Below are 13,059 nucleotides of genomic sequence, written 5' to 3'. Positions count from 1 at the left end.
TTTGTTTAGATACAGACTATGCTCTTTTAATTACCATATCTGATTTGAAACCTTCAGTAAATGAAAATAAAACAAACTGAGAAGAAAAGATTTTAAAACTCAAAAATCGTATTGATGAAATTGTATACAGGAAAGGAGATGGGATATGGATGATGTTTTCAAATACCATGATAATATGTCTGATAATACAACATTTAAGTGTGTTGTTTATTTTATCTTGTTGGGTAAATTAGCTAATTAACGGTGTACATTTATAAGTTGCTGAAACACCTAGGTATTAAGTTTTAATTTTTAAAATAATTGGCACGTCGGTTATGTAAAAAAACTGAGTCGTTTATGTTTATCAGTGCTTAAAACTGATGATTATAATATGACTACGAATTTACCTGGAGCCCAACTTGTAAATTTGAAGAGCCTTGGGTTTTTGACACAACCAGGCAATAATTTTTATATTTTAATTTGTCAAATTCAAATTTTATTTTCTGTTCATGCTCTAAGTCCTAACGTTTTTGAAGACACAGTTGATCATTTGACATTTCTAATAATTATATTATTCCATTCCCTTTCAATGCCCATAAAGAAGAAGTTATTGAATATATTTTTACATCTTACCTTATATAACGAGAATGAGACAATTTACATATCAAAGTAACAAGAAATTAGTGTAAATATGATGAACAAAAAGAATTATTACCTATTTTTATAATTATGTGCTAATTATTTTACTCTAAGTATAAATATATATTACCTATGATTTATGATTTTTTTTTTATTAATTAACCCGCGACAACTTTGGCCATTGGGTGGTTTTTAACTGCGGGGGAGGTTACTGTAGGTTTAAACACGTGTGTTTAATAGTTTGGCAGAATTTTCTAGTGGGTCATGCCATGCCCGGGTGGGAGTTGACGGCCTCTCTCCAGACACCATGACCGCCCGTGGCCGGGTTTCGAACCGGCGACGGATCGAGTCGCAACCGATACTCCGTCCTCCGACTTATGATTAATATTTATAAATATTTTTAAATTATTTTATTACAATAATACAATATGACTCATTGAAATAGATACTATTAATAATAGATAGGTACTGTAAAATGCAGGGAGGGCACCCCCAAGCTTTATTTATAAATACATAAACAATTTTATACTGTTAAAACCAAAATTACAAAAATAAAATCATCGACATTTTCTGAAAATTATGACTCGGCCTCCCCCTTCTAACCATGTCTTGAGTCGCCCCTGTTAAAATGTACCTTTCTTAATGCAAATCATTAAGTTAAAAATAAAAATGTTGAGAAACTGAGTTAATTGTGAGCCATATGTGTACCATAAATATCAAGCCCGGATTAAGGATCAATTGGGCCCCGGGACACCATACACTTATTGGGCCCCATTTCAACTTTAACTTCACAATAATTGTATCATTACATATTAACGACTTTATATTATTGTATAATTTTTTACTATATACAAAAAATATACAGGATTTATCTTATGTTATTGTAGGCGGTTTTTTTTTTTAACAATTATGGATCGATGATATGGAATTTCGTTAAAACAAATAAAACGTGTTCCTCTATGTTTAACAAGCAATTTTTTTACAACATTTTTAAAATGTTTAAACACGCAGTTGTACCAATAATAAAATCGACTTTATTTTTTCAATTGGTAACCACCATATTTTTTTATGGATTCTGGTAAAGCTTTTTTCTGAACATTTTGACAGTAAAATGATCAATTTTAGTTCACTATAGGTTATTAACTATGGTCCTCTACATTTTAATATAATATGCATTAATACTTTAAACTGAAATACCTAACTATTTACAAGATCTAAATATTTTTTTCTTAAAAACTACCCTTTTATATACTTAAATAATTAAATCGGTAAACTAAAATGATCAAAAAAAAAAAAAAAAAACAAACAAAATTGTTGGCAAACATAGGTCATTATTTTTTGTAATATTTCGTGATATCAAATTGAGAACAGTTTTATTTTATAATTATTAATAATAATTTACCTACATATCTACCTACTTACATAATTTTTTTTTTTAACTATTAGACGCGTTAAAAAAAATATATTTTGGGGATACATATGGGCCCCCAAAATCAACGGGCCCTGGGACTGTGCTCCCCTTGCCCCTCCCCCCTTAATCCGGGCTTGATAAGTATTGATGAAGTATTTTACTAAAAATAATTATAGATAGCGCTATAGTGATCATGCTGCTGCTTGAGAAGGTTATAGTAGGTATAACACTTTTGAACGGGACAAAAATGTATAGTTCCGTATCCAGTATTATTATTCGTCTCATAAAGATATGGGTATACCAAACTATTAGCTGTCTCTTTCTAACAACAAAGGTCCCGAGGTGGTATTGAAAAAGTATGTTGGACAACCGACGAGCAGTAAACATATCTAGGTTAAGTACCTAGTTTAATTGTAGCTTACAAACAAAATAATTGGATAAAGGCTACACTTCTACAGCACACGTCATTTGGATTGATGTGTTTAAATCCAGAAGAAGTATCTGATTGATTTGTATTTGATTTAATGCCAGATAACCATATAATATATTCAAAATGACAAAATATACAGATTATTTATTAGAAACTTATGTAGGTACAGGAAAATTCAAAATTTCCTCCAAAAATATGGGCATGCTTGACAGAAAGTTTATGTCAAACTACTAACAATTGTGAATCATTTCATTCACACTTTAATCAACAGTTTAATAAAGCACACCCAAATACCTATAAGTATATTTTTCAAAATGTTAGTTAAAAATGTCCAGACGGACATTATATTAAAATAAATAGCGCTAATATGATTATTTAGAATACACCAAAAAATAAATCCACTATGTTAAATTGTGCCAGAACTAGTAAGGTTATGACGGATTTTAAAAATAAAATAATATCGCGTTACTTATATGTAATGAGTGCTGCATTCAATTATGTTAAATAAATTAACAAAACATTATGACTTTAATTATTTTAATTATCTATATTTATAGAATATATTAATGGATGTACCTACCTACTGGCTACCATGAGTAGTAGCGGAATATCAGATCATTTCATTATGAAAATCAAAGTCAGATTTAGACTATCAATAAAATGGAAATAGCGAGAGCCGAAAAGCACCTGCCAAAAAGGTAAACATTGAACCACTAAAGAATTCTCAGACGACAGAACAATACAAAAATAGGTTAAATTATATACTGCGATCAGCGGAAGAGGAGAGCAGTATAGATGAGATGTGGGACAAAACTATTATTTTTAAATGCTTTAAAATTTAAGTTGTATCAACAAAAGCTAATTAATATTTGTAAAATGGAAAATTAATTATTTATTGCATTTTTTGGTTGGTAGTAAGTCAGTAATTTCACACCTGTATTTCCTATTAGCAGAGAAAATAATATCCCGCTCGTGCAACCTACCTACTCCATGCAGTCTGCAAGTTGCAATAGATCGATACAAACAATTTATATAAAATGTAAATGCCATAGAATGTATCCAACGCGACTCAAAGCTATTAAATGGTAATACAAACTTATTCTAGTTCGTATAGAACTCTGTAGTACCATAATATATTAAATTAAAACAATAAAATAGTATCGAGTATTGTGTGTAAACTACAGCAAGCTGTACCAACATGTCATATACCTACACCACATATTAAAGTGCTATTTCACAATATGCAGACTATAAAAAATACTATAACGCATAATATATAGATGCCTAAGTAGGTACAAATGCACAATGCCAGATTTCGGAATATGACGGCCCAGGGCCCATTCTTAGCAGTAGGTTGCTATAATTTTTAATTAACTACATGTACCTACTTATCTAATATCACATTGAGTACCAGGTATATATTGTATATAATATACTCAATGCTAATATATTGGTACACGTGAATTTAATGTAATAATATATTATAATTTAAATAGTACCTACTGCAAAATAATATTTTATTCTAAAGTTTCAGTTAAAAAAATGTAATTTATTAGGTACTTACATATATTAAAATAATAATAATTAAAATGTGGACAATTGGGTATCTCTTTTCAGTATAGTAGTTGTCAAGTAAGTCATTGCAAGATGTCATCAACTAACTTACCTTGTATAGTCTATAATATAATTCTTCAGCCTCTTGGAGAGTCATATCCTTCTCGATAATGTCTGTGGGAACGGGAAGGTCCAAAAATACAGGTCCACAGAGTAAATCTGGCATATCGGCTGTGGTTCAATAGGTAGGTATCTACTTAAAAGTGCAATGCCTGATAGTTAACTTTGAGTCATAGAAATTCGTAGGTAGCTAATTTGTTTTTATATCAATTTCATTTTTGAGAAAGATCGTTCTCCACTTAAATAGTTGGAACACTTGGACATCATTAAGACCAAATAGGTACACAAAACTATTTATAATATATTCTGTAGTAGGAAAAGTAGGTAGGTACACTGTACATTTTATTACCTACCTTCGTCATAATCCTGTAAAAAAATATTTCCAATTACTCATTATCTTTACGCGTTTGTTTATGCAATCTGAAAAATTAACTATAGCCTGATAGACTGTCATAGGTAGGTATTCAAATGCTTATTGACAAATGCAAAGGTGAGCAAGTTAATGAAAATAATTAACTGTGGCAAGTTAAGTTAATTCAATAAAATTGCCTTCAGTTAAGTTAAAAGTTAACAAAATATAAAAGTTCACTAGATAAGTTTAAAGTTAAGATAGAAAATAAAATTAACTTATCTCAGTTCAAAAAAAGTTAAATTTTTTCAAGGTACAATATTTTTAAGTCATAAACTGCCATAATATTTGGTAGGTATACACAAATATTTACAAAGACGTTTAACACGCTATGTAAAAAATTAGATGATTATAATATATAATTCGAAAATAAATGACAAAAATCGAAAAGAGTCGACGAATTAGTATTGCGTAGTGCCGTAGTTGATTACACATGAACCGAAAAGAAAATTAACTTAACTGCACGACAATGATAATTAACTATAAAAAGTTAAGTTACAACTTACAACAGTAAATATTTAAACTGAATAAGTTAAAAATAAAAATAATTAACTAGTTAAGTGGCACCTTTGGACAAATGGTATTTAACAATATTATATAATTGTTAAATACCTACTTGAAAAAGTATATGGATAAGCACTAAATTGTTCTTTATAACATAAACAATACATTTAAACCTACTTACCTACCTATGTTATTTGGTTCAAAAAAAAAATATAATAGTTACCTATTTTCTTTTTGTAGTATTTTTTTTTTTTTTTTGGAATAGAAAAAACTTCTTTAAAGAATCTTTTTAAAAATTGCGTTGTCTTAAAGGCGACAAGCCAATAATTAATATTAATTATTAAAAGTCGAAGATAATATTAAATATAAAGGATTTTATAAATAAATTATGTACTTATCTATTGATTATTATTACCACAATACTACCCTTTGACTTATAATTGAATTTATTTTAGTGAGATTAAAATATTAATATTATGTTGTGGTACTCAGTTTATTTCCTACCTATATTATTTCCACGAAGTAAAATTATTGTAATATCGTATTCACTATTTACTTACCAGTGACCTACTCACCTACTAGATACCGTACGGTTAGATGTATGTATACCTATATTTACAGTAGGTTTGTCTTCTGGGTACAAGTACGGCTTGTTATGTACTATTCTAGGTATTGTGCGAATCTACTATTGTAATTCATAGTTAATAGATAATACAAATACCTAAGCAAGAGCTGAAATAACATTCAACATTTCTATCGAAATCCACCAACAACTATAATATAATATTATTATACAATATACTTCCATATATTATGGATGTGTACCTATCTACATATTATCGGTATTCCCCACCCTTATTAATAAATCATTATCAATGTACAATAATAATGAGTAGGTATCTGGTGTACTGTATGATGTCTATATCCCACAACCGATACTTAAATGGTCACTGTTATTTATTCATTTATTCTTAAAAATGTAAAAATAAAACTGATGCGAAGATAAAAGTTATAGACGGTGCCAAACGCCGAGCCGCCGAGGTATAATATTATCTGCAATATAAATTAACAAATCGATATGGCTATGAATTACGTTCCGCGGGTAGGGTTTTTGCGTGTACGCTTCCATTTGCGACTTACTGGGTGTAATTTTACGTAAATAATTATCATTGTATAACTATAATACTTAAATACATATTTGTTATAACAACAGGCAACTATACGTTACATCCGGTTAACCGGCACATTCGGGCTGAAATTGGATATTAGCATTCTAATCTCTGGGGCGCTTTTGACCAAATCCCTCCGGATGCTTATGGTCTGCATTTAACGACCCCGGGGCGCTCATGACTTACTCCCAGTTTTGCAACGTACATAATGGGGTCATTGCCACGTGGCTAGGTTGAAAACTGTGTTATCACAATTGTATAATATATAACATACCCGAACTATAATGCTCATGCTGTATAAATTACAATCTCAATCACATTGTGTTGGGACTTGGAGTGACAAACAATATATTATCTAACGTTTAGGTAGGTAGGTACCTACTATAAGATGTACGTCCCCCCATATCGCAAGACGTGTATTTTAATATGATTCTAATAATAATAATATGGGCTGCCAGTTCTAGAATTTCCTTCGTTTTTATTGTAAAATGCTAATAATATGCTAATATTAGCAATATTAGGTTCATGTATTATAAGTAAAACTACAAGTATTTGATCAGTTTAATTTATATACCTACTTAGGGAATATATTATGATGATGATATACCTACCTATGATTCGATGTTGATAATTCGTTATTTCATTATTGATTTGTTATTAGATCATAATAGTATTGGTACCTATATTTTTTAAGCTTAGTAATATAACTTTTAACTACCTACAGATTATTTCTACAACAATACAAGATAGGTAGGCCTACTATCTGTAGCGATACAATCCAAAAATTACATAGGTACCTACTTGGATTTTTTTTGACACAAGAGAAATGATTTTTACATTTTTATTCTTAAAATAATGATTTGAATAAATATTCGATGGTACTCTCTCAAGTCCGTATGCAAATTTATATTATGCAAAATGTATATTTATTTAGCATATCTATATATATATAGCTGGATATCTCACCATGTTCGTTCTCACACCCATACCGGTCCATTCATTTTAAAGTTTTCTCTATATTATATCCAAATTAAACCAAAATTTAAAATTATACAATCTATTTGAATATTTTAACCAAAGTATTTATATGAATCGTCTACAAAGTTAAAAAAAAAAAAAACAAATACCTATTATGTTACGATTCACCTAAATTGTTTTATTTGAATATTCAATAAAAATAATTCAAGTTTAGTGACACTTCAATACTCTAATACGGTTATAGATATCTATATTAGCCATTATAGGTAATAAGTGCTAATTATTTGAAAATATTAATTAGAAAAAAAAGTTGCGGAAAACAAGATGAAATACCCTGTGGTGTGTGTGTGTGGGCATAATATATAGCCGTGTAGGTGACATATAAACGTCATACAGTATTAACATTTAACAGTATTCCCAATATAGGTAGGTTTTTACTTCTTCGTGTAATTAACGTCAACCAACACAAACAATCAAGTTTTAAGGTGCAGATTTGATGATACGACTATTTACCATGGTTTATGTATCTATGACTATAATAATATGTCTGACGTCTGTTTCTACAATTATAATATATATAGGTAATATGTACACACATACACAAATACATATTTTATGTAGCTTCGATGCACATATAAGTTGTATTTTATCCTTTAAACTATAATAAAAAAGTCTTATACAAAGTACCTAATGTACAATACTTAAGTATAAAATAATATTCCATTAAAAATAATAAAAAAAAAAAAACAATATATTTTTATATTATATATAGCAGCTATATATAGACTGGCGTTGCCAGATTTTTGTAACGGTTTTACTTTTTACCATACGGTATAGGTATAGGATACATTAGATTGTATATATTTTTCATGTAATATACATGTTATGTTGATGGAAAAACTTTTTCAAGAACCATTAAATATTATTCACAATTAAATAAAAAATAACTAGTTATGAATTATGATAATAATATTAGTTTTCACTAAGAATCATAATAACAATACAAATCCAATAATATTCGGAAAAAGCAAAACATTCTGGTTCAAATGCATTGTCAATGATACAGATAATAAACTAAATTGATAACTTTACTGTGATAACAAAGTGAAGTCGGAGGCTAATCAAGCCATCAGCAAAACATTTCTAGGAACTCTGCCGTAAGCCTTCTCTAGATCAATAAAAATCATACATAACTTCTTTTTTTTCTCTCTATACTTTACCATCACTTGTCTTACACAAAATATCGGCTCCATTGTCGACTTGCCCGGCATAAAACCAAACTGATTCTTTGAAACCGATGTCTCACCTCTAATCCTTAAATCAATAACCGTTTCCCAAATCTTCATAGTGTGACTCATAAGTTTTATTCCTCTATAGTTTCCACATTCCTGTACATCTCCTTTTCCTTTGAAAATTGGTATCTTATAACTTGTTCAATGTACAGGTTATAAGTATTATCGACGATCATCGTTATCATAAGAATGAGATAGTATTTATTATGTCATCCCAGGTGGGGTAATAAAATGCACGGGTCGCCAGTTCGATCTCGACAATGCCGGTCAATATATGCGACGTATAGTAATAATCACATATTAGTAACATAATTATAAAATAGTGTTTATTATACAAAATTATTATTAAATTATTATCAATAGATTATTATAACTCAATTATACAGTCCACTAGTTTTTTTTTATATATTTATTCAATTACAAACTGAGCCGAGACATAACTCTTTCTCCAAGCGTCTGGAATTTTTCCTCTAACTAATAACCTGTTGAAAAATCTCGTCAACCAGTCTACTCCTAATCTCCCTAACACTTTCCACGCTTCTACTGGTATTCCATCTGGACCTACTGCTTTTCTATTTTTAATTTTTCTAACTACCCTCGACACTTTTTCTTCTCTTATTAAATTCACCATACCCAAGTTTAATTTGCATTGATCTACTTTCTCCCTCGAAAATTTCTCATTTTACAATTTTTAAAAATACCTTTTCCATCTATTCATTATTTTCTTGTCATTTGTTAAACCTTTTTATCCTCGTCTTTTATGCACTTTACATTTAGTACATCTCTGGTTTGTTTTTATCTACTCTTTGCTAGCTTGTACACTTCAATTTCCCCCTCTCTTGTCCCTAACCTCTCATACAACTCATCATATTTATCTAATTTTGCTTTACTTACTGCTTTTTTTGCTGCCTTATATAAATTTTTGTACTCAACCCAATCCTCTCTCTTCCTAGATTTTTGCCAAACTTAAAACTGGGATTTTTTCTTTGAAATTATAGCTTGCACTTCCTTTTCCCACCACCATGTTTGTTTATCTTCTGTCATTTTACCTCTGCTTTCACCTAATACTTCCTTAGCCACACTTATTATTCGCAACACTTACCCACACTTCGTTTATACTCCCATCTACATTCACTATACCAATCTCTCTCATCTTCATTGTAAATATTTTTTCATTCTCCCCACATAATTTCCACCACCTAATTCTTGCTTCCTTATTTACTTTTTCTCTTTTGATCGCTCTCTTTTTAATGCATCAGATCTTCATAACCATAAGTCTATGCTGTGTTGTCACACTTTCTCCTGGAATTACTTTGCAATCCTTACACTGTTTCGCATTACCTCTTCTCACCATAAAATGATCTATTTGAGACTTATTCCTTCCATTTTTATAGGTAACATAATGTTCTTCTCTCTTTCTAAAATATGTGTTCACAATGGCCAAATCATACGCTGTAGCGAAATGAAGTACTTTTCCTCCTGCATCATTTCTGAGACCAAATCCATACCCTCCATGTACTCTATCATAGCCAGTTCTATCACAATCTACATGACTATTCATGTAACCACCAATCACAATCTCCTCCGCTCCTGGTATTCTCTGTATTACTTCATCCATCTCCCTCCGAAACTCTTCTTTCTGACTTTCCTCAGATACTATTTGTGGAGCATATGCACTAACTATATTCCATACTTTTTCTTCCGCCTTTCACTAAAATTACTCTATCACTTTTACTGAAAACCTCCTTAGAATTTCTACTAATTTTCTGGATCTACCTGTCAGTGTTCCTACATTCCACGTACCATATCTCACTTTAAACCTATTCTTCATACTCAGGCATGGATCAACCTCCGAAATTTGTGATGCTTTCCCTGCACCGTTGATATCACGGGCGTTGGATAGACCCACACATGTGACTGATGAAACGGCTACCGCACCCGCTGTCCGGCTGGTACTTGTCACTCCATCTCTCAGACTATCTCCACATCCACTACTACATTTCTTCTCCCTTGTTTTCACCACGCACATCCGAGATGGGAAACCCCGCTTACACAATTTCTTGGACCTTCATACAGATTTGACAAAAATTTTACACCGGCTGTGGACCTGACGCAACCTCATTTGTCGCCTTTTATGATAGGCTAAGGAGCCGTATAATTATTCTAACCCCCTTCCACGGGGGTAAGCTCTCAGATCTGTCAAATTTCTAATAAATAATTTGCTGATGGAGTCGTCCCCTTCGTGTTACACCGATTTAAAATCTGGATATCCAGCAGATTTCAGATCTTCAAGTTTTATATATTTTTCAAAAAAATATTCTTTTAACAAAATATTGTCTATAGCTAATAATTATCAATGACTTTTCATACATACTTTGGCCTGCCATAGTCTTTTATTTAGGTAATAGTTTAAAATTTACCTATTTATATCATCTGTTTCATTAATTTCGATTGAGAGTACATTGATATCAAGATTATTTAATCATAAGATTGGTTCAACTAGATTTAACTTAACATAAATTTTTGTTATCAGAAGTTGTACGTTGTTGTTCCAATAAATAATAATAAATAAATAATATTCGAATGAAATATTTTGATCACAATTGAAAAAAACTTAATTACTGAAAATTCTGGAATATAAAAATAAATAATAACATATTCCATTTCACAATACCGTAATAATTGTAATTTGTAATGTATTATAATTTATAAGCGAGTTAAAACACAGTTTTTCTATTAATCCTTTTTGATGATATTATACACAGCCACCGGTATCATAGTCCTAATAAAACACTGTCTATATATAATATTATTATAGTTGTTGTTACTTAGTAGGCTGCAGGTATTTTGATATATTTGGATACCGATTTTTCAATAGAAATCTAGACCGTACCTACAACCATTTGCTTCTGTAAGTACTGTAGGTAAATGAGTATAATATGTAGCGTAACTATTTAAACAGTAAACACTTATTATTTTTTAATATAAAATTATTATTCTTAAATTTTCTATTCATACTGCCACCCTTATGACTGTCAGCGAAACAACAACTATTATAATTTTTCATTTTTAAATGCAACTATCATAATTAGTCTAATAGAAGCATAAAATTAACTCTTATATAAAAATGTCAAATATTAAACATTTTATTTTGTTTCGTTGATAATCATTTGGTATTTAGTATTTACCAACCATTGCGTATATAAATTGAATATTACACGTTCCATGGAGCACATCTTGTCATTTCACTTATGTTGTCTAAATTAAAATTCTTTTTGATAAAAACTATAAGATGAAGCTAAATCCTAACAAAATAGGAATCTTTTAAAATCTTTATTTAATATATTTATAAATATTAAATAATATTTAATATTAACTAAGACAAGAAATAAGAAAAAAATAGAGTTACCTTATACGTAGTGAATTAAATGGAAGACATTGAAGGAAATAAATGAATTGATAAAATATTTGGAACTGAGGACAAGATATTAGAGTATAGTGAATACAGATAATAAAATGGATACAAACTAAAAGAGCAATATAGACAGACATATAATAGAACTTAGATAAGTCATTAAAAGCCTATTCATTTAGATCTTTAAAAGTATAATTTTTATTGTAGGTAGGTATTCATTTTTCATTGAAGAGGAATCGATACTCTCTGTATTTTTTTTCCAAAATAGACCTATCTTATACCAATTGTGCCGATTATCTTCCTGGTCCAAAAAAAATATTGATTAGAGGTAATACAAATATGAATATTTTTAAATTACATATACATATTTTTAAAATAAAACTCTATAGTAAAATGTGATCTTAGATTATACCTATTAGTTGTAAGATAGAATTGTGTAAACAAATTTGTATATTAAAAACTAGAAAATTATTACTTTAAAATGTTTTTAAAAAAAGTACAATTATAATCAAATATTTTATATAATATGTCGTATATTGCAGACAGTCGTCAAAATAATATTATTTTATATATATGTAATATAGGTGGGAATATTTCAAATTGTAAATTATTGACATAGGTCAGGCCAGCGAAGCAATAATGTGCTGAGGCGACAATAATATTTTCTATATAACACCGCCGTACGCGCAGGCACGAGCCCGTTGTCGCTGAGTGATTCGGCGAGGACGTAGCTACGACGTGCGTGTGAAACGCCGATCGTAGTACGGGCTAGGCGATCTGAATTTGCTAAGTGTTTTATTTATGTTTATTTTTAATACAATAAAAGTGTCTCCGACCTGAAAACCCGAGTTAAACATTATTTTAGTCATTCTTACGTTCTTACCTTTTATAGGAACAGCGCCGGGATATACGTACTATGTGTCAATGAAGTTTTATTAAACTGAATAGTGCCAAGGTATATGTAATCTTTGAGTCATTTCAACTAGATAGGAACGAACTAAGAATTGACAAGCGCCTACCATCGTACCTCAACGAGTTAACAGTGCCATTCTAATTGACTTTAGAGAGTGTCATTAACTAGAGAATACGAGGGTAAGGCGATAGTTGGTTTACCGCGTATTGGCTAATACGGGTGATACCACAAATATAAATGCATAAA

This window comes from Metopolophium dirhodum, chromosome 1 (genome assembly GCF_019925205.1).
Source record: "Metopolophium dirhodum isolate CAU chromosome 1, ASM1992520v1, whole genome shotgun sequence".
Lineage (NCBI taxonomy): Eukaryota > Metazoa > Arthropoda > Insecta > Hemiptera > Aphididae > Metopolophium > Metopolophium dirhodum.
Note: the sequence above shows the minus strand (reverse complement) of the source record.